At 34.0% G+C, this 22,888-nt stretch overlaps 1 long non-coding RNA gene across 1 annotated transcript in view; it reads left to right on the top strand.

The window, feature by feature from the left end:
• The window catches only part of LOC138709343 (uncharacterized), a 445,573-nt gene that overhangs the window by 139,159 nt on the left and 283,526 nt on the right, over positions 1-22,888 (top strand). The window contains exon 2 of the long non-coding RNA XR_011334915.1: positions 12,283-12,339. This is a non-coding gene — a long non-coding RNA (uncharacterized lncRNA). The remainder of the gene's footprint in view (positions 1-12,282; positions 12,340-22,888) is intronic.

Genomic DNA, 22,888 nt, shown 5'->3' with positions numbered 1-22,888 from the left:
GAAATCTTTAATGAAGGGATAAGAAAAAAAATCGTTTTAATTTAGAGCCCAGATTGTTCTATGCAATATAAATTTTATTACAGTGAGCAAATAAAACAATGAATATTGATTTTCTTTGATAAGATATAGAACCATGTAAGAAGAGGAGTCTAGAGAATAAGGAATCGAATATTAAGATATTTATTACGAATATTTTATTCTATATTAAGTAAAATTAATTGATTGTTGTTGTTTACTCCACTGTCCAAACACAGGTTGGAACCTCAGAAATGTCACCAAAAAGGCATCACTAATAAGACAACTAAGTCAGAGATAATGCAATAGGGTGGCCAGTTCCTTTCCCCCTCCAATGCATACATCACTGACTAGTAACATTACATTAATCAGACTTCAGATGTATGCAAACAGTTTTTATTCCTTTGGCACATATCAAGTGAGATGTACTGCCTTATACTAGATTATAATTTAATAATGGCTAAAAATTGGAATTTTATTCTGATAATAGTTCGTAATACAATTCTGGATGTATACATAATGATTGTCATTAATAATAATAATAATAATAATAATAATAATAATAATAATAATAATAATAATAATGCAATTTACGCGACAAAATTAAAAAGATTCGTCCTACTCAGGGAGTACTGTAAGAGGCTGTTCTCGAAAATCAAATTTCACAATTTAATATATATTTGAAGCTGGAACCAGAGTGAATGATCAGATTCAGTCGTTTGTCGTCATTTTTATTGGTGTTCGTATTGTTTACAATAAAGACGAGGTGGTTGTTGTTTTTGTTGGTGATGGTGGTAATATATCATCGTTGTTCCTGCAATAACTTCTGTGTGACATATTAATCGATTTTCAGTTTTTTGCTCTTTTAAATAGCTTAAATAGTGATACAGCAAATAATAAAATCTCCTATATGTAATTATATTTCTTTGTTTCGAAAATGTAAGAATTCACAGTCTCCTATGTACGGCTGCCATAGGATGAATAAATGTGTTTTTTCTTCCTACTGAAAAATGTTATATTTTGCACATAGGAGTTAATGCAGGAACAACGACGATATTTGAAGTTACACCTCCACAAGTCCGTGGAATATTAAACATAATATTTCTCAGCCATTTGAAGCTTCCATTTTTCTTTCTGCACGTTATAGAAATGTATTGTAATTGTGTAAACGATAAATTTATAAATTAAAACCAACATTAATAACACACTCAAAACAGCAGAATCAATGTAATTCGGAGTTCGATCCAACGGTACCCATCTGTGATAGTTCGCCACACTGCTAACAGATGGCAATGCAGTCAGTAATCGTACGTCCAGTAGGGCTTCCAACATTATGAGTAGGATTTCAATAAATTAAACGGTAAATTGATCGCGCGGTATGCATTACGATCAAGTAGTCCGAGCCAACTATCTGTTGCGACGCCTAGTTAACCCGTTAATGTAATGAGGTGGCTGTTGCGCAGCCATTTAAAATGCATTTCTGTTGCGGTAATTGCAATCGCTGCAGAGGGAAAAAATATGACTGAGATTTTATAGCCGTAAATTATTATTTCCGTTTTTATAATTTTTGAGTACTTACATACATTTCATGTGTTTCTGGGCTAAAAATTCATAAATGAATGAGATATATCATCATGTTGGCAAACTTGGGTAAAGAGAGTTACTATATTTTAACGGATACGATGGTTATGGTGATAATAATAATAATAATTTATTTTTTTATTTATTATTAATATGTTTGTGCTGAACAACAGCCAGAGGCCAATTATAGTTCAGCACAATACACAAACAAACAAATAATAATAATAATAATAATAATAATAATAATAATAATAATAATAATAATAATAATAATAATAATAATAATAATAATAATTATTATTATTATTATTATTATTATTATTATTATTATTATTATTGATAATGCTTACTTGTGGCTTTTAAGGAACCCGAAAGTTCATTGCCGCCCTCACATAAGCTCACCATCGGTCCCTATCCCGAGCAAGATTAATTCTGTTCCTACCACATATCCCACCTCACTCAATTCCACGTTAATATTATCCTCCCATTTACGTCTCGGTCTTTTCAAAGGTCTTTTTCCTTCAGATCTTCCTACTAAAACTCCATGTGCATTTCTGGATTCACTCATATGTGATACATGCCCTGCCCATTTCAAACATCTGGATTTAATATTCCTAATTATGCTAGATGAGCAATGCAATACGTGCAGTTCTGCGTTGTGTGACTTTCTCCATTCTCCTGTAACTTCACCCCTCTTAGCCCCAAATATTTTTATAAGCACCTTATTCTTGAACATTATTATCTTCTGTTCCTTTCTGAAAGTGAGAGTAGAAGTTTCATAACCATACAGAACAGCCGGTAATATAACTGTTTTATAAATTCTAACTTAAAGAATTTTTGACAGCAGACTAGATGATAAAATCTTCTCAACCGAATAATAATAGGCATTTCCCATATTTATTCTGTGTTTAATTTTCTCCCGAGTGTCATTTATATTTGTTACTGTTGCTCCAAGATACTTGAACTTTTCCACCTTTCCAAAGGATAAATTTCCAATTTTTATATTTCCATTTCATACTATGTTCTGATCACGAGATATAATCATATCTATACTTTGTTCTCTCGGGGTTTATTTCCAAACCTATCTCCTTACTTGCTTCATGTAAAATTCGCGCGTTTTCCCTAATAGTTCATGGATTTCATCTTAACGTAGTCACGTCTTCCGCATAAAGAAGCAGGTGATGTAACCCGTTCATTTCCAAACCTTCTCTGGTTTCCTGGACATTCCTAATGGCATATTCTAGAGCGAAGTTAGGAAGTAAAAGTGATGGTGCATCTCCTTGCTTTATCCCGCAGTGAATTGGAAAAGCGTGAGAAAGAAACTAGCCTATACGGACTCTGCTGTACGTTACAGTGAGACACATTTTAGTTATTCGAACTAACTTCTTGGAAATATTCCAAATTCAATAAGAATGTCAGCCTATATAAGACAAAACTTCTCTCTTAAATAATATTGATAAAAATAATAATGATAATAGTAATAATAATAATAATAATAATAATAATAATAACGTATATACTGTTCCTATTTCAAAACGTTGGTTTGCTGCAAATATTACAGAATTTTGAATATTTTAATTTAATACATAATCTGCTTTCTTAATCAAAGCTTAAGGATTGTCTTATGGAATGGAATTGAATTTTAGGGAGGGGGCACTATGACCCAGCACTGCGACTCTTTATGATCTATAGCGCTAGCCGTCAACCTCGACGCATTCCCAAACTCACACCAGCTGACTACACTAAGGTTCGCTGTGTAACCAGGTTTCGAGGAAGCCACGCTACTCGTCCCTACACCTCCACCTCCGTCGCAAACCGGCGTCCTGGGAATGCTATGAATGATGACGAAATGGAGAAATGTTGACGGAATGATGTAGATGCCTAATAAGGGGAAAAGGGAGAACCCCTAGAAAAACCTCAACTGCGACCTTGTCCGCCACAGATATTACTATGCATTTTTCAATGAAAAATTCCAGGCCTGACCGGGATTCGAACCCGGACCGACTGCGTGACAGGCTGGAGGTCTGATTATTCAGCCACGCAGAGGATGATTGTTTTGTTAAGTAACAATTGTACAGAATTAATGATCTATATAAATAGTGCTTTAATGGGAAATTTGTTTATGTTTGTATAAAAGTTACCTGTGATAGAATAGTTCGTGTTTACTCACGTATTTCACTCTCAATATATATATATATATATATATATATATATATATATATATATATATATATATATATATATCCATCTACTGTACTTTGGACGTGACAAATGATTGAAAATGGAAGTGAGTGGGAATTGTTGCATGTCTTGAGTAATTACGTGCCATTTGAGATAAAATAAATTATAGCTAGATAGAGGACCCTGTATTTACTCTTTAATTTGGATATATATCTTTTGTCTATCTTTTACCTACATATACTGACTTATTGACATCTAACTACCAATGTTACGCTCCAACGTGAATTATTTTTTGTTATAGTAGAGGTCGTAAATAAGCATTATTTAAAAAAATGATGGCAGAGAAACAACCACGTTATTAGGGTTACTGCTATGAAGAAATAGTCCGTCTCTAGACGAGTATTTTGTACATGATGTGAGCTGTACTTAAAATTGTTGTTCTCTAAAATATATTAAAATCTGGTGCCACTGTACTGTACAAAGTTATATAATAATACGTGGCGCTAGAGCTCGTGAAGGACCTAGACCGACCAGCCGGCTACTGGCCTCACGCTCACATGCCGAAGCAGAGGTGGACGATCATCCAACCAGAATGGAGGTATCGTGTGGTTAGCACGATGATCTCCCCAGCCGTTATAGCTGGCTTTCGTAACCGGATTTCGTTACCTATCGTAGCTCCCCAAGTGCATCACGATGCTGGGTGGGCACCGGTCCCATACACTGGCCGAAATTTCATGAGAAAATTTCTTCCCCCATGATGGCTCGAACCAGCGCGCATTCCGTAACGCGAGTCCTAGGCAGGATGCCTTAGACTACGACGCCACGGCGCGGGACAGAAAATTATATAGTGGACAATTTTTGTAAAATTCTCTGCAGCACCAATGAAAATGGGTGTGATGACAGCATTCACGTTCCACATTGACTAGTTGTCATAGTGATAGGTTTTGGATCATGCATGGATCATGCAGATACCAGTTTTCATCTACTATTTGTTCATTTTTCCCTTCATTTTATTATGTATTATTTGACATACTTTTATATGTTAATAAGATACTTAAGTCAATACTAACATCTTATGGTCTATTGTTTCTTCAGATTCTCGGTATAATCTATGTTGGCTAAGCACGTATTACTGAAGAATATGTTTGCTGTAATAGTTCACATTTAGGCCTTTTTCTTGGCTTATTTCTCTTATTTGGCCAGTGTATTATTCTCCAAATTCTCTGAATTGGTTTGATTCTTTAATGTCTTTTAATAAGTCTTGGCGAAGAATATTATTATTATTATTATTATTATTATTATTATTATTATTATTATTATTATTATGCATTAGGCGTACAGGAAGAATAATAAATTTTACCCGTTCTGGACCATATAGACGATTACAGAAACAGGTCGAAAAACCACGTGCTACGAATGGGCAACTCACGAATTCCGCGCCGAAGTTTCAATTACGAGCCCAAAGAAATTCAGGAAGACCTAACAGACGGTGACTTGAGATAGTAAAAAGCCCATGAAGGCTTATAAAAAATATATATACGCATTTTAAAGGGTCTACATATGACGCTCACTGTAGACCACTATTTATTCAAGAAAAAATTTTAACTGTCATAAATTTATATATATTCCAATGTCTAATGAAAATTAAAAAAGCCTTAATACTTATCACCCTAAAACAGAAGTTCTCACTATAATACAAGGTACAATTATTGTCTTTCAGAACCTAGAGTTACAGTACATTAAGTAAGTTCAATTCTATTGCTATAACATTGTTTAATAAGTTACCACAAAAGACACACGATGCAAGTTATATACAATTTAAATCTATTTTACATAACTAGTTAATCAACCATGCATTCTATAGTATTAGTGAATTTCTTGGTTCCACTGTAAATGTATTCTAAATTTATAAGCTGCATTGCTCAGTATTATTACGATTATTATTAGCAGGGAACGGATTTATATGGACTAAAAATATATGAAATATGTAAATATATATGTAGTTATTTTTACCAAAATATGGAATTAAATATGGATATTTACCAAAATATGGAATTAAATATGGACTTAAAATTATAAAAAAATGACTATGTACGTTAAATATTGGTACATTTTAATCAAACTAAACAAAAAATATAATGGACGTACCTTATCTTCCAATGTAGTTTCAACAAAACACAATTTTTATTGTCTGTTACCATAACAATAGGTTACAAACATTTCTTTCAAGTGCTGAAAAGTGAATCTTCTTCTATTGTCTCTGAGGATAGATTTATACTGACTAAAAGAGCGTTCGACGTCACAAGAAGTAACTGGTACATAATTCAATTTCACAATGTCTGCTGGGGATAAGTCCAAGTTAATCTTCACTGTTGATTCACCACTCATCACAGCAACAACCTTTTGTAGTTCTTCATATCCAGGGTTTTTTGAAAGTACAGTGTCCACCTTAGCTCTTACTGCATCTGCAACTTTACCTCTACCACGATTCAGTTGTTCCACAGTACTATTTATAATTTCAAAACTTTCAGATAGTGAAAGGTGCCTATTTTGGAGACTTTTGAGCGTTTTTATGATGCATGAAAATGTATGCTGAATGTGAGCTAAGTCATTCTTCACACTTATGTCACAGGTAACTGTTTTCGCAGTATCAATTGAGACTGCATCTTCAGAGTCCAATGCAAGGAGAACATTGTTAATAGAGTCTATATGTTCGGCATAATATTCAACTGCTTCTAGCCATGTACCCCATCTAGTTAAAATTGGCTTTGGTGGCAATGGAATTTCAGGGTACATTTCTTTCAACACGTTAACTCTACTGGGAGCTTTGAGAAATACTTTTTTCACTGATGAAATCAACAAATCTACTTTAGGGAAATTGTCTCTGACCACTTCTGCCACACGATGAAATGCATGCGCCACACAAGTAAAATGAGTCAATTTAGGATATACAACAGATAATGCTTGTCCAGCTTTGACCATATAAGGGGCAGCATCGCTAATAAAGAATAACACATTATCGTACATAATACCCTTTGGCCACAGGATACCCATAGCTTCGTTGAACAGTTTAACTATAGTTTTGTTATTGCACTTTTCTAGAACATCACAATGTAAAAGAATTCGTTCAGAATATTGTTCACTTAACAAACCGATAACTACATTACCAACAAGTCTACCTTCTTTGTTGGGAGTCTCATCAATGGAAACCCAAATTGAACTATCTTTAATTTCATCTCTTATCTTCTGTATTGTCTCATCGTAGATGGATGGAGCATACGTCTTCCTAAGTGTTGACTCATCCGGGATTGTATGTTGAGTATATTTTTCAAGGAATTCCCTGAAGACCTCATTCTTTAGTTTGTAGAGAGGAATATCAGCAGAGATGAGAGAACGGCACAGGTCGATGTTAAACTCAGATCTTACATTCGATGTTGTTGGTTGTGTTAAAAACAATTGTCTCTGCTTGGAATTTAGTTGTTTGTTGGCCTGATGTTTACTAGTTGTAATGTGTTGTTGCACCAGGAACTTTTGTGTAGATGATACTGCACACTGACACAAATTACAAAATAATATTTTATTGTCAGTTGATAAACCATCTTCTTTAAATTCTGAAATGTAACTTGTTAGTTTTGATTTTAAATTGACTGAATGACGTACTTTTGGCATATTTACCGTCTTTATAGTATGATTTACAAAACTGAACCTATGTGTACTCTGACTGGCATTTAACTGTTGAGCTGCACAACTGAAGTCTGTTAAAAATTTTAAATTAAATTAATACAGTTTTGTAACTTACTTTCCCATTGTTGATAGGACTGCTAATTTTCAAATAACTCTGATGTTAAAGGGATTACTGAACATGTGTTTAAATCTCTATTGTTGAAATGTATTTTTAAAAGTTAATGGAATTTTGTTTTGTTTTATTGTTAAACCTAATATAATATGGACTGTTTTATATGAAATATGGAAAATATATGGAAATTAACGAAAATATGTACTAAACTCTAAAATATGGAAAAATATGGAAAATAAAAGTAGGATTTTTCAACCCTACACATTGTGAAACATAAAGATAATGCAAAATATAAATTATATTAGCTTTATAAGTAAATATGTATTTACATATAAATCCTTTCCCTGATTATTAGTATTAGTATTTGTTGTTATTATTACCAGTATTGTATTTCATTTGTATTGTTGTACTCATCTGTTTTTATATTTTATGTCAAATATTATTTTATGTGTCTTGTAATTTAGTATATTTTATGTCTATTGCAACAAACCGTTGCTCATGACATTAATAAACGATTGATTGATTGATTAATTGATTGATTGATAATATACATCAGGAGAGTAATGATGATTACTTTTCAGAATACAAGTGGAAATGGAGTACATACGCCTACTGTTGTGTTTAGATAGCTTGGCCGATGTCATGCCCGAACATTTGTACAGGGATGATGTGGAGTGAGTCAGTTTCTCAGAATATGCAATGGGTCAAGTGGGGGAAGGAAGAGAACTGCGTGCATGCTGACGTAAGTTATAGCTATGCTGAAAAACTTGGGTCACGTATCTGCATTCCATGGGCGATCATAGTTTTTCCACTAACTGCTACCCAGACACCCGTACTTAAAACAATGCAGTTCTTTTCTTTTCACTCTCCCACTCGCAATAAACTAAACTGCAATGCATTTATTGGTTCCATTACGGTACTAATGTTTGTGCAATAGTTAGTATACTATGTACTTGCACAAGAAAAAGAAATGAACTCTACAGGAGCTGCACAGGAACTAACCCATACACCCCTTTTTTCCTTGTCAGTATCAAATGGACTTTACTAGTTTACTGCTCTGAATGTTACGACCGGCCAAGCAATCTAAACACAACAGTACAAGTACATGAAGTTCGGTGAAGTGTGCATACACATATTCAAAAAATTAATAAAAGACTAGGTTTGATCTGAATGAAGGGGGGGAGAGAGTAGCTGTGAATTGTTTAATAGTTGAGCAGTTCGGACTTTTAGATTTTCACCTGAAGACGAAGAGAGAGCCACTCTTGCAAACAATGTGTTTTAATTTTGACAATTGGCAATGGGAAAATTCCAAACTGCTCAACTATTAAAAACTAGGGATTTATACAAAATGACAACTTTCTTATTAAATGAGAGTAAGTGGATGCTTCGAAATAGAGTAGTTGTTCAGTATAATATATGAAGTGTAGGTAGTACTTTATTACAACTACACTGTTTCTTTTACTATTAAAACGTCGAAACTACTACTGAACATCGTTTTCCTCAATTCTAGGAGCTGTTAACTTTATTTCCACGACAATTAATATAAAACCAATCAACATAAAGCCAACAATTATTTCATCTCAGCCTTTCTATAACGCTTGGAAATCACCAATGGAAAGGGGCAGCACCACTTTTTAACAATAAGGATACATAAACAATTATTGATGTTGTAGATATAGATAAGCACTTACGTGGAATAGATTAATTGCAACACTGTGTCCTTACATCACAGAACAAACAAGAGTTTTATACTAGTCGTACACTTTTGTTTCTAGTTTCTAAAATTTCGGACCAGCTTACACTATATTTTGGTAGTATACACAATATAAAAGCAACAAATTTGAGGAAGGATAGAAAAGACTGCAACTCAAGATTCTTCAATATAAATAACGTCAAAAAGTGAGCAGCGCATCCTGGTGGCAGCAAGTGAGATAAGTATCCAGGATGCACAGACCCAGGCGGCTTTATCCAGCTTCTAAGCTACTCCCCTCAAAAGAGGGAAAACCAACTCTGTGAAACCACAGCTCTCTGTATCTTCAACTCATTCGTAATAACTTACGGGTCTGTGAATGAATTTGTGGAAAAAAAAAAGTAGCTAAGTCTTGTCATTTTATAATAATATTGGCGTTATATTTAATATTTTCGTATTTGTGCCAGTTTACGACAGACTTCAACTTTTCAAGAGTAAGGTTATGTAACTAGTAATGAATCGGATTCTTGTCACAGAACTGCCTTGAGGCATAAGGGAAATGTACAGCTAATATGCTGGGAAATACGAGATGGAGTCTCGATGCTAAATATACATTCATATACGTATACAGCTTGGACTACTTCGTTAATTTCGTTAGTACTGAATGTTACTTGGAAATTTACAACGTTCTATCCCTTTCCGGGCAGTTTTCCCAAACCATTTTTCCCAATCTGATAGTCCCAGTCATGCATTATCCCAGTGACCATTTCTCCCAAAAAATTTGTACCATGGGCAATTTTCCCAATATATATATATATAAATTTTTAAAGAAAATAATCTGCCCTCAATGAGGGTCACCATAAAGATCCAGAATAAAAGCACTATAGAATAATTTAGAAAGACAGGAATTGTTTAGTAAAAAATTCAGAGAAATGCAAACCCAACACAATCATCAATGGCCAAAATATAAATGGTAATGTAATATTTGGATTGAAGCCTTAAGAATATCGAACAAAATTTTTTGAATTTCAAAAATTCGGAGTCCGAGTGCTTTAAAATATCACATGTGAATTTAGGAAGTGTGCCACGTGCACCAAACAAAAGACCAATTCCACTGACTAGTGGGAATGTTATATTTCTCACTTAGATAAGGGATGCAGGACTCATAAATGGATTTCTTCTCCTTATCAACGTGTTGTGCCTGCAGGGCATCCCTCTCGAACCGGATTGTAGGATCAAGGATTAATCCCTTAGATTAGTCCTGTGGATGGCTACAATATCTGCTCTTCTGTTCGAATCTAAGGATGAAACGCAGTGGATCTCCTCGTATACTTCCCATCCACGACGCTTGAGGACATCAGCAATACCGGTCCTGGCCTTATGGTGTCGATTGTTGCGCAGCAGCTCCGTTTTTCGACAGAATCCCAACACGTGACCAAGAGTTTCCGTCTCGTTGCAGCCGGGATGGCGACAACTGGTTTGTTGAAACTTCTGCCGGGCACAGATCTAACCGCAGATAGATTGCTGGACATTTTAATTGCATTAATGTATTCTGAAATTGATCAATTTGCTTTTGATGACATCCATGAATTTGCCTTGGGGCACTCAGAATACAGGATAACACCTTTGCCCTTATGAGGTAATTTACACCATGATTCAAAACTTCTGTTAAATTATTCATTTTTTTTCAAGTAAGTTACATATTGTAGTGAGTATCCATGGTAATGTATTTAGGTGTAGTGTAATACGAAATTCCAGTATAATTTTGGCACAGATTATAATTTTATCTGCAGGAGTAAAGAAATTATTACTTGATGGACACATACAGCATACTATAGAAGAGAGACAAAAATGACAAAGATTACTGGTATTGCTCTCGAAGACAGGATTGCAGAGCTACTGCAATTACACAAGGGGTTGGAGAACAAATTGCCATATTGGAAGAAAGTATTCATTCTCATGTTCCAAATCAAGAAAAGGTCAATACGGAATTGGTGGCTCAACGACTGAAAAGAATTGCAACTGAGCACCCAATTCAAATTCTTCTTACAGAACTTCTAAGAGTTGAATCGGAAATTTTAAGCCAGTTACACATCGAGAAAATCTGAAGAAATCTTTATGCCGTGTTAGAAGAAGGGAACTGCCTACAGAACCAATTAATTTAGAATATTTAGGAGAATTCCCAAATTGTTATAAGATGGCACTATCTGGTGATAACTTTTACAGTACAAAGAAGGTAACAGAACTCTGCATTACCTAAGATCCATTGGCCACAACTTCTGTTTGTAACTGATCATCTTTCATTTCTAAGTAAATAATTTCGGAAAATTATATGTTGTTTGAATTTTTTGGGAATGTAAAAGCAAATGACTTTTGGGAAAAGTGGCCAGTTTAAGAATTGGAAAATTTAGTCTTGGGAAATTGTAGTTTGAGAAAAATATCTGTGGGGAAAAGACATTGGGAAAAATTGTCACTGGGAATTACGGATTGGGAAAAATGTATGGGAATCGTTCTATCGCTCCTTGACCAACTGTGCCATGTAAAGGGGCATATTACATAAGTGATAAATTAAAAATAATGTTAACTCTCCAAATTTTAACATGATTTAATATCTCTGTGTTTATTATCAGTTATCAGGCCTTGATAAATATTTGGGCATAGCGTTTCCAGATTATGAATTATAACAGTAAGTAAGAATTCATCATACTAAGCTGTCTCGCTTATCCCACTACTGCTGAGAGACTTAAAGCTGAATGCGTACTTAACTTGGAATAACAAATTAAAAGTCTAGCAATCATTTACTAACATGGTGTATATCGCAAAGTCTCTTTTGGAGATAAATTTGAACGGGTTTTTTTCAGTTGGCTTCATCGACATGTGTTCTTTGTGTTTTCCTTCAGTTCATTTGTATTGTAAATTCTGAAGCTTCTCTCTGTGTCTAAGAGTGCATTACACTATTGACAAGCAATACTGGGAGCAATTTATATACAAATAATTGACCTCTTCTTTATCTTTTCAGGGACTCACCTGCCGATGTTTCTCCAAAACTCCAAATAGCAGATCTCTGAGCAGGAAGGTAGGATTTCATTTCATTATTTTGTGAGAAATACATGAAGACAACTGACAACACTAAATTCTGATCATGACCTTCCATAGTGAGGGTTGAGATGTTCCACTTACAATTATTATCTTTTTGGAATTGCCAGTCTTTAAAAACCTCATAGAACTGAATAAACGTCTTTAAAAACAACGTAGAAATATGTCTTGATGTTCACAAATAACATAAAATGGACACTTATTTAAATACGAAAATTTTTCTTTTATTTTTAATCAAGTTAAAATTAAAAAGGAACAGTATGGAATGTATTTGTCTGTTTAATTATGTCTCCAACCGGAAACTTCTTCGATAAAAATAAGAATCATCTAACGTGATCAATACGACTTACTTGAAAAAAATAAATGAATTCTAGATATTTAGGAGATAGAACAAGAATTGACACAAAACTCACAGAACTCAGTTGTGTTATGTTTAATACGCGGTGTTGACTTTTTTATGTTGTTATTAATTAATGCTTATTTTATATAACATATTATTTACTTAAATACATTTCGTTTTTACGAAAAAAAATCTATCTCAGTTGAAGGAACACGAAGTCTGTGAAGTCGATTCCGGCATGGTTAATTAATTTTGCTTGGAAGTGATTAAAAAACGCCGTTACAGAAGCGAAACATCGATGACTCTGACCTATCACTCCATGCATTAGAAATATCGTCTTCTCGTTCACTTCCAAAATGAGCTTACTGAAATACACAGCTCGAACGAAACTTCCAATATTTTCTTTTTATCTATAAATTAAACTAATTTAAGCGCCTGAAAGAAATAACAGCTATTTAATTCTGCAAGATTTCACGGGGAAATAAGAAATTTTAGAGAGAAACGTTTTAAAAATATTTTATTAAATATAAATAAAGTTACGTGAATGAAAAACTTTGAGATTGATAACAGCATATATTTTATGTTTTGTTATCAGTTCCTAGTTACAGTTCATATTCTCTTTTGTATACTAGGAATAAAATATTTTCCTTGTTCTTTTTTTACGTTAATGTCATTGTAAGAGATTATTTGCAGCTTTTGTTCGGAGGATTCAGTTCGAGGATGTCATTCTGCATCTTTCAATTTCTGTTAATCTCAAAATCAGTAGAATATGCTGGAAAACATTACACATATATTATACACTTTTAAATATACATTTAAGAAATGCGAATCCATTAATGCAACTTACTATTAACATTATTATTGACAACGACATTTAAAAGATCGAATCCTTTAAGAAGAAAAAAGTCATCACTAATTAAAAAATCGGATATGAGAATATTTTCAACTATTGATTTCATAAGTATTATTAGTATGTATTTATTTATTCATTTATTTATCTATATATATTTATTTAACCTAGTAGAGATAAGGTCATCAGGCCTTCTCTTCCCCTTTACCAAGAGATTACAACTACAATAATATGATGAAGAAAAATTAATCAGCTATTAATTTAACAATCACTTGAAAATAACAGGTATAATAAACAATGTAGGGAGTATATAATTTTGGTGTGTGGATAAGCTTCAGGGCTTCTACCGCGTTGTCTTGGTGTTATTGGCTGACGTTTCGACCGCTGTGTTGTGGCCATCTTCAGAGCAGTTGTTGGATAAGGGAATAGTCTGCTAGTACTTATATATATAGTAGTCTCGATGGGGGGGAGTACTTGCTGTGATAGGTCGTAGGTTCTCCTTCTGGCATCTGATTGGTCCTACGTGGTCCAATCCGGTTGAGGTCTGTATGAAGGGGAGTATTCATATTCAAGGTCACTCTTTCGGACCTTATGAGGGCCTTCATACAGACCTCAACCGGATTGGACCACGTAGGACCAATCAGATGCCAGAAGGAGAACCTACGACTTATCACAGCAAGTACTCCCCCCCATCGAGACTAGTATATATATAAGTACTGGCAGACTATTTCCTTATCCAACAACTGCTCTGAAGATGACCACAACACAACGGTCGAAACGTCAGCCAATAACACCAAGACAACGCGGTAGAAGCCCTGAAGCTTATCCACACACCATGTACACCAGCCACGGAAGCCTACGCGAACAGTATATAATTTTGTTCACTGCCTCCCATTGGAGGTAGTCCAGAAGGACTCAGTATACTCTCCTACATGAATTTTACAGTATTAAATGTTTTACATAAATATTTTTCGACAGAAAATTAAAATAAACATATGAATTAGGAAGTGAAGAAAAAATAGAGTGAATGTGATGACGCAAAATTTCCAAAAGCGTGTCAAAACTGAAGTTATGATGCCAGTAGTAAATGTCTGTGGTAGTTCAAAAGTCTTCCTGAAGCTTTCAAAGGACTTGGGAATCACACCACGAGCTCCAATAAGAAGACCAATCACCTCAATGTTTTCAAGCTGGTATTTTACTCTGAAGTAGTCAACTGTTGCCAGATAAATGTTGATCATTTCTTGATTCACATCCTCCGGCTGGCTACTCCCCTTTTCAATCCTTATGGTAGGATCAATTATATATACTTTCTTGGTAGTCTGGGAATAGGCTATGATGTCAATATGTCTAGAGGAACCATTAGTAGCAAGGTAAAAAACTTCCTCTTCTACTATAGAAGACTTTTTTTTAAAGCAGCTGCAATTAAGGCGTTAGTTATGGCTTACGGCAGTAAAATTTTTGGAAATATTCAACATTTTTTCCTCCATTACTGTATCTTTTACAATAATGAAAATTGGTATGTGTAAAACACTATCCTTCTGCTATATGAAAAAAAAAAATATTTTTACGATTTTAAAAAATTATTTATATATTTTTTTTCAAAATTCAAAATGATGCCAATTTACTGTGAAGTGATGAAGCGTTTCCCTCATAACTCATAAACTTGTTAACTTTTTCATTTTCTCTCTCTTTTATTTTATTACTGAAACTCGTGTTTACAATATCATGCTCTTTCAACTACATTCCTTAATAAATAATATATTTTTTATTTTATGTCAGAAGGAAATACTGATATTTGATCATTTTTAAAAATGCATTTATTTTATCAGACAATCTCTCAAATGTAGAGAAGTGATCTTGCATAATATTGTAAGTATGACATGCATAAATACACACAAAAAATTTCATCACAGAATATTGAATCGTTTTTGAGTTACGTGGGAAACGCTTCATCACTGCACAGTGAACTGAACATTGGAAAAAAAAAGTAAATAACTTTTTTAAATCGTAAATATATATATATATATATATTTTTTTTTCATATAGTAGAAGGACAGTGTTTTACGCATACTAATTTTCATTGTTGTAAAATATAGAGTAATGGAGGAAAAAATGTTGAATATTTCCAAACTTTTACTGTTATAAGCTGTACCTAACCTCTTAAGGATCGAACATGATGGTGCCTGGCATTTCGGAGGAGTAAACCTCTGTTACACTGACGTTGGACGTGGGCAAGAGTTTGTCTCCGGGCATCCCTGTCCGCACCGGGATCCGTCCAAAGAGCGATAACTGCTGCTAAATTTGTATTAATTTTAAGGAGGTTATCCATTCAGATGTAGATAGTCCAGACTTATTAAAAATCCATGACGATCAAGTCAAGTCAGGAGGAGTATGATTGGAAGAGATCTTAGAGAAGAAGATGCTGAGGACAGAGATTTGTGGAGGATCAAACTTTCTTTGGGTAAAAGATAATTATTGTATTTTAGAAAAATCCTAATATAATAATAATAATAATAATAATAATAATAATAATAATAATAATAATAATAATAGTAGTAATAATAATAATAGGCTAGTAGTAGTAGCAGCAGCAGCAGCAGCAGTGTAAATAAGTGATGTCATAATGACAAACGAATGCAATAATGTTTTGACCGCTTAAAATACGATCAATTTTTACGCAAATTTTGCTTATTCCAATTCACAAGCTATTTAATGTTCACCGCAATTTGACCAAGTCTGTATATTGCTGATTTTCTTTTCGTTGGTTTTCATTTCATTTTATAAAAATTCTCAAGATGATTTCGGCGTCTGCGCATAATGTTATGCACAATTTAATAGTAACAATGAAAGTTCATATATAAACACAAAGTCTGTAATTTGATTACTTAATAAACATAGCCTGCAGCAGAAGCTTCTTCAATACAAAAAGAAGCTCGAGGGAGAAGAATAAGAAGGGCACAAGAAAGAGAAGTTCGGGCGGGAGCAATAACATTTCCCAATACCGCAAGATGTCAGCAGAGGGCTTTGGCAAAATTGACAAGCAAGAGTCGATGCAGCAGCCCCTGCTTGGGTTTTCCATCTGCCTCGCTCCCCGCCCCCAGCCTGTGTACGTCAAAAACACAGGAAAACAGGAGAGATCACTGGTTTCAAACGAAGCGAACCACGGCTAAATCTTGCTTTGTGGCGACGCACCCTCTACCCCGGGGGCGCGGAGAATTCGGCCGAGAACGGGGACGACTTCAGCACTCTTGTCGGCATTTGTTTCATCCGTTGTCGATTTATTTATTTATTTTTTCATTAAATCATTCTTATATTTTTATTTGTTTCTCATTCATTTACATATCTACTTACCTATTTTCATATGACGTATGTATACATAAATATATGCTATTTGTTTACATATTTGAATGTTCCTTTGACTTACACATTCCCTTATATTTCTTTCAATTCAAATCGTAACTCAGCCAAACGTCTTCATTCCTTTCACGTTTCATCGTCTCCCCATAATAACTTCGCAAAAATTTGGATTTTAGCTAGTTTTATTCTTCTGGGTAGTATACAATGAATGATTATTACCTTGTTTATCCTCTCTTCTCACTATGTGTCGTGTCTTCTTAACTGACATTATTATAATTCTTGGGTAATGTATGTAAAAATTGGAGATTTATCTTTCGAAAAGGTGGAAAAATTTAAATATCTTGGAGCAATAGTAACAAATATAAAAGACACTCGGCAGGAAATTAAACGCAGAATAAATATGAGAAATGCCTGTTATTATTCGGCTGAGAAGCTTTTCTCATCTAGTCTGCTGTCAAAAAATCTGAAAGTTAGAATTTATAAGACAGTTATATTACCGGTTGTTCTGTATGGTTGTGAAACTTGGACTCTCATTTTGAGAGAATAAAGGTCTTAGGAAAATATTTGGGATTAAGGGGGATGAATTTACAGGAGAATGGAGGAAATTACACAACGCAGAACTGCATGCATTGTATTCTTCACCTGATATAATTGGAAACATAACATCCAGACGTTTGAGATGGGCAGGGCATGTAGCATGTATGGGCAAATCCAGAAATGCATATAGAGTGTTAGTTGGAAGGCTGGAGGGAAAAAGACCTTTGGGGAGGCCGAGACGTAGGTGGGAGGATAATATTAAGATGAATTTGAGGGAGGTGGGATATGATGAAGACTGGATTAATCTTGCACAGGATAGGGACCGATGGCGGGCTTATGTGAGGGCGGCAATGAACCTGAGGGTTACTTAAAAACCGTTTGTAAGTAGATATGTATGTATATATATGTATGTATGTATATATATATATACACACACACAGAAATGTCAGTATGGAAATAAAATATGTTTTAAAATGACCTGTAGCGCTTTTATTGCATGACACCAACTTCAGTTCGCATTCCTTCACCGCTTTTATGGCTGGTGTACGAGTTAGTGGATACGCATATCATTGCGGTAGACCTAGGCATGATGCCGCCTTGAATCACGATTCTATATCGCGAGGGATATAAGTAGATAGATAGATAGGTAGGTAGGTAGGTAGGTAGGTAGGTAGGTAGGTAGGTAGGTAGGTAGGTAGGTAGGTAGGTAGGTAGGTAGGTAGGTAGGTAGATAGATAGATAGATAGATAGATAGATAGATAGATAGATAGATAGATAGATAGATAGATAGATAGATAGATAGATAGATAGATAGATAGATAGATAGATAGATAGATAGATAGATAGATAGATAGATAGATAGATAGATAGATAGATAGATAGATAGATAGATAGATAGAGAGATAGATAGATAGATAGATAGATAGATAGATAGATAGATAGATAGATAGATAGATAGATAGATAGATAGATAGATAGATAGATAGATAGATAGATAGATAGATATGTAAAAAGTAATTGAATGGGTAAATGTTTAACAAAATCAATAAATAATGGATAAATAAATAGATGAATGAATGAATTAATTAATGGATAAATTATAATAACTATATATGTAAAGAAAGAATGAAAATAAAAATTATGTAAAAAATATAAGATTTACAAATTAAGTGAGTGTAAGTATCAAAGATTTTAAAAATAAAAAAATGTAAAACTCATTATTAAGCGTGAATAAAGTGAATACAAAATAAGTATAGAAAGATGAACACAAAGAAGGAAATAAATGACATCGAAATTATTCATCGTATTGTGAAACGAATCTGAAAGCTCAGACCCAGATCTATAGTCTTGATAGCAGCTTCTGAAACACCCGCTGTGTCCCGACGCGCATCCCCTTTCAGACTCTTGGGCTTAGTGTGTGATGTGGATTTCATTCGCTAATTCAATCATCGCTCTCTTTTTTATTTCTCTCTCATTCGACCTTTCTGCCCCCTATTCGATGTCTGCTAAGGTGATCCAATGACGCGGAGTTAAAAGACTGAAAATCTGAGCGACAAAGGGGGAGCAAAAGAAATAAAAATGAGAAAAACAAGAGATTTTCAACAGGTTCGAAGAAGCCACTCTTAATTTGATCATCAGTGTGAAGTTCTATTATAATTTAAAGACCCCGCGTGATTGCTTTCAGGGAAGTGGGTCATATGTCTACTTTTGAGACAAGCAGGCAATTCAGATAGAAGAACAGCTGGAAAATACTTTTAGTTACGGCTCGAGCTGTGGCTAAATAAGTTTACGACCTTCAACTGACGGTAACCTGCAGCTAAACGTCTGGACATTTGCCGCCAAAAGGAATAGATTTATTTGTTTATTTATTTTATTAACGTCCTAACCAACTGCTAATACTCAATAATTTATTATCACAATAAAGTAATAATAATAATAATAATAATAATTCTTTATTTATACTGGCAGAGTTAAGGCCATAGGGCCTTCTCTTACATTCTACCAGGTCACAAAGTATACAAGCAGTTAAAATTTAACAAAAAGTTAAAGAACAGAATACTAACATATTGCAAACAAAAAAATAATAATAATACATACCAAATCGACACTAAACAACATGAAAATAATACAATAATAGAAAAACGAAAGTAAAATACATTGGAATATAGGAAAAGCAACTCATTTAGTACAAATGGTTAATATGGAAAACGTAAGGTAGAATATAACAAAATGGAATGTAATAAAATAATAATAAAAAAGAAAAGAAATACGAATATTACATAAAATTCACAATAAAAAGGCTATGCTAATAAATTCATCGGCTGATAAAGAGAACAAAAAGGGGAAAGGAAGGAAAGAAATATATAGCCTATATTTTTACAAAACTATCGCAGAGAAAAAGGCTTATAACTGAAAGGAATCTGAATTCAAAAAATGCAATTTTAATTTATTTTTGAAACTAGACAATATCCGACAGTCTCTGACATGTTGTGGTAGAGAGTTCCAGAGATGAGTTGCAGAGGCCGTGAAAGATGAAGAGTAGAAGGATGTTCTGTGTTTAGGAATGGAGAGTGTGATATGGTGTTATGAGCGAGTATCTATTTCGTGATATGAGGACAAATGTTGAAAACGAGAAGCTAAGTAGCTAGGGTTTGAGTTTTGAAGAATATTGAATAGTAACGTGAGAGAGTGAATAGTTCTTAGCTCTTTGAGACTGGCCCAGGACAGCATATTTAGTGAAGGTGTGATACGGTCAGATCTACGGACGTTGCAAATAAATATAGTATACAGTATAATAATAATAATAATAATAATAATAATAATAATAATAATAATCCGCCGCTTTGGGTATGTAGACAGAGTATGTGACTTCTAACCAAGCGGTCCATGATTCGATTACCGGCGTGGACTATGGGAAGACTTTTTCTTCCGTCCATGGGACTGGGTGTTTGTTTCTTGTCATGTGCTGACCTGTGTCGTCTCAGTAATGGCCCTGTGTCATGTTGACTACATTACCTGGTAGACCCACAATGTGTTTACATCTATTGTTTATAAAAAAAATGCCCCCACACACAGCATTGTATTGTAAGACGGTTAATACAAAGATGAGATGAAATATACGAAAAAAGAAAGAAAGAATAGACTTAATAATTATTTATTTATTTATTCCCGGTTAACAAATTTTTTATAGATAAGTGTTCTTTCGGTTGCCAAAAATAAAATACTACAGAGATATAGGCTATAAATATAATCATTTATTTATTTACTCGTTTATTTATTTTTTTAAAATTTACTTACTTATTTCTTTGTTTATTCGATTAGGGAAAACACGGAAATTTTACTTGAAGCAAGTAAAGCGATCGGCTTGGAAGTAAATCCCGAAAAGGCAAAGTATATGATTATGTCTCGTGACCAGAATATTGTACGAAATGGAAATATAAAAATTGGAGATTTATCCTTCGAAGGGGTGGAAAAATTCAAATATCTTGGAGCAACAGTAACAAATATAAATGACACTCGGGAGGAAATTAAACGCAGAATAAATATGGGAAATGCGTGTTATTATTCGGTTGAGAAGCTCTTATCATCCAGTCTGCTGTCCAAAAATCTGAAAGTTAGAATTTATAAAACAGTTATATTACCGGTTCTTCTGTATGGTTGTGAAATTTGGACTCTCACTCTGAGAGAGGAACATAGGTTAAGGTGTTTGAGAAATAAGGTGCTTAGGAAAATATTTGGGGCTAAGCGGGATGAAGTTACAGGAGAATGGAGAAGGTTACACAACACAGAACTGCACGCATTGTATTCTTCATCTGACATACTTAGGAACTTAAAATCCAGACGTTTGAGATGGGCAGGGCATGTAGCACGTATAGGCGAATCCAGAAATGCATATAGAGTGTTAGTTGGGAGACCGGAGGGAAAAAGACCTTTAGGGAGGCCGAGACGTAGATGGGAGGATAATATTAAAATGGATTTGAGGGAGGTGGGGTATGATGATAGAGACTGGATTAATCTTGCACAGGATAGGGACCGATGGCGGGCTTATGTGAGGGCGGCAATGAACCTTCGGGTTCCTTAAAAGCCATTTGTAAGTAAGTAAGTAAGTATTTCTTTGTTTATTTACTTACGTAATTTATTATTTACTGTGTATTTATTTCCTAATTTTTTTATCCATTTAATTTTAATTAATTAATTAATTTATTTACTTCATTTGTTTCTTTCTTAATTTAGTCATTTATTCATTTACTTATTAATTTATCTACTTATTTATTTCTTTATTTACTCATTTACTCATTCACTCATTTATCTGTCTGTCTGGCTTCTTGTTTGCCTATCCCTATCTGTCTATTTATTTATTTACGAATATTTCTCTTTCTCCCCTAAATTTCCAAATAGCAAAATTCCATAGCGGCTTAAGTGGTGGAATTAGCTAGCATTAAAAATCTTCTATGTAGAAAATATTTTTGTTAGCTCATATGCTTGGAATGTACTTTGACAGCACCATGGTTATCCTGAGAAGTGTGGTTTTCATTATCTCGGTTTTCTTGAAGTTCTGCTTCTTGAGATGCTTCCAGATGATTTTGTGGTCAAAGATGGTAATTGGAGTGATGTACTTGCTTCAGCGGCTTGACTATTGATAGTTTGCTGAGGTTCTTAATGTCTTTAATTTTAATTACTGCAACAGAATCATCCGATTTTTTTTATAATGCAATAGTTATTTCCTTTGTCATCTACTATGCAGCAGGTTTTATGGTTAGATTATAATATTTAAATTGACTATTTTACTTTACTCAATTAATACCAGTTTATATAGTTTATATTAATAGTACATTGTATTAAAGTGTTGAATAATTTTTTCTAGTAGTATTGGCTTCTAGTAGTTTACAAAATAAAGTCACTTTCGTAGTAGCCCAGATCACATATATAACACATTGCTCAGCCTTATTGGCTTTGACGGCAACAATTTTCATCAATTTCACTTTGCTGCCATCTTGCTACTGCATAAGAAGTCACGTTATAACTCTCATTTGAATTGCATGGAGCAACTGTTCTTCCATCTAGCCATCGTTCTCAATCGACGGTGGCGATCCTGATGATTGTTCTCTTCCACATGTTACAGATTTTAACATGGGGATGGCCAGTCTGTTATACTATATGTGATCAGGGGTAATACCTTTCTCTGTATCACATCTTAAAAAGACTATGAATTGGGGATTCGTTCATCTGCAATAAGAAGTAGGCTACACGTACTTTTTAATATTTTCAAGAACTTGCATTTTAATCCCTTCAGCCAGGTGTAATCGATGTACTTAGTCGAGTGACAATGAATGTATCCGAAAATATGATAGTAATTATTGTTACTCATTGTTAACTTACCTAGAATAACACAGCAAAAACCCTCCATTTGGTAAAAGTGACAAATTAAAATCTGTTCTATTCGTC

The sequence above is a fragment of the Periplaneta americana genome, chromosome 1 (assembly GCF_040183065.1).
Source record: "Periplaneta americana isolate PAMFEO1 chromosome 1, P.americana_PAMFEO1_priV1, whole genome shotgun sequence".
Lineage (NCBI taxonomy): Eukaryota > Metazoa > Arthropoda > Insecta > Blattodea > Blattidae > Periplaneta > Periplaneta americana.
The sequence above is the reverse complement of the archived record's forward strand: the minus strand, read 5'-3'. Positions and strand labels throughout refer to the sequence as shown.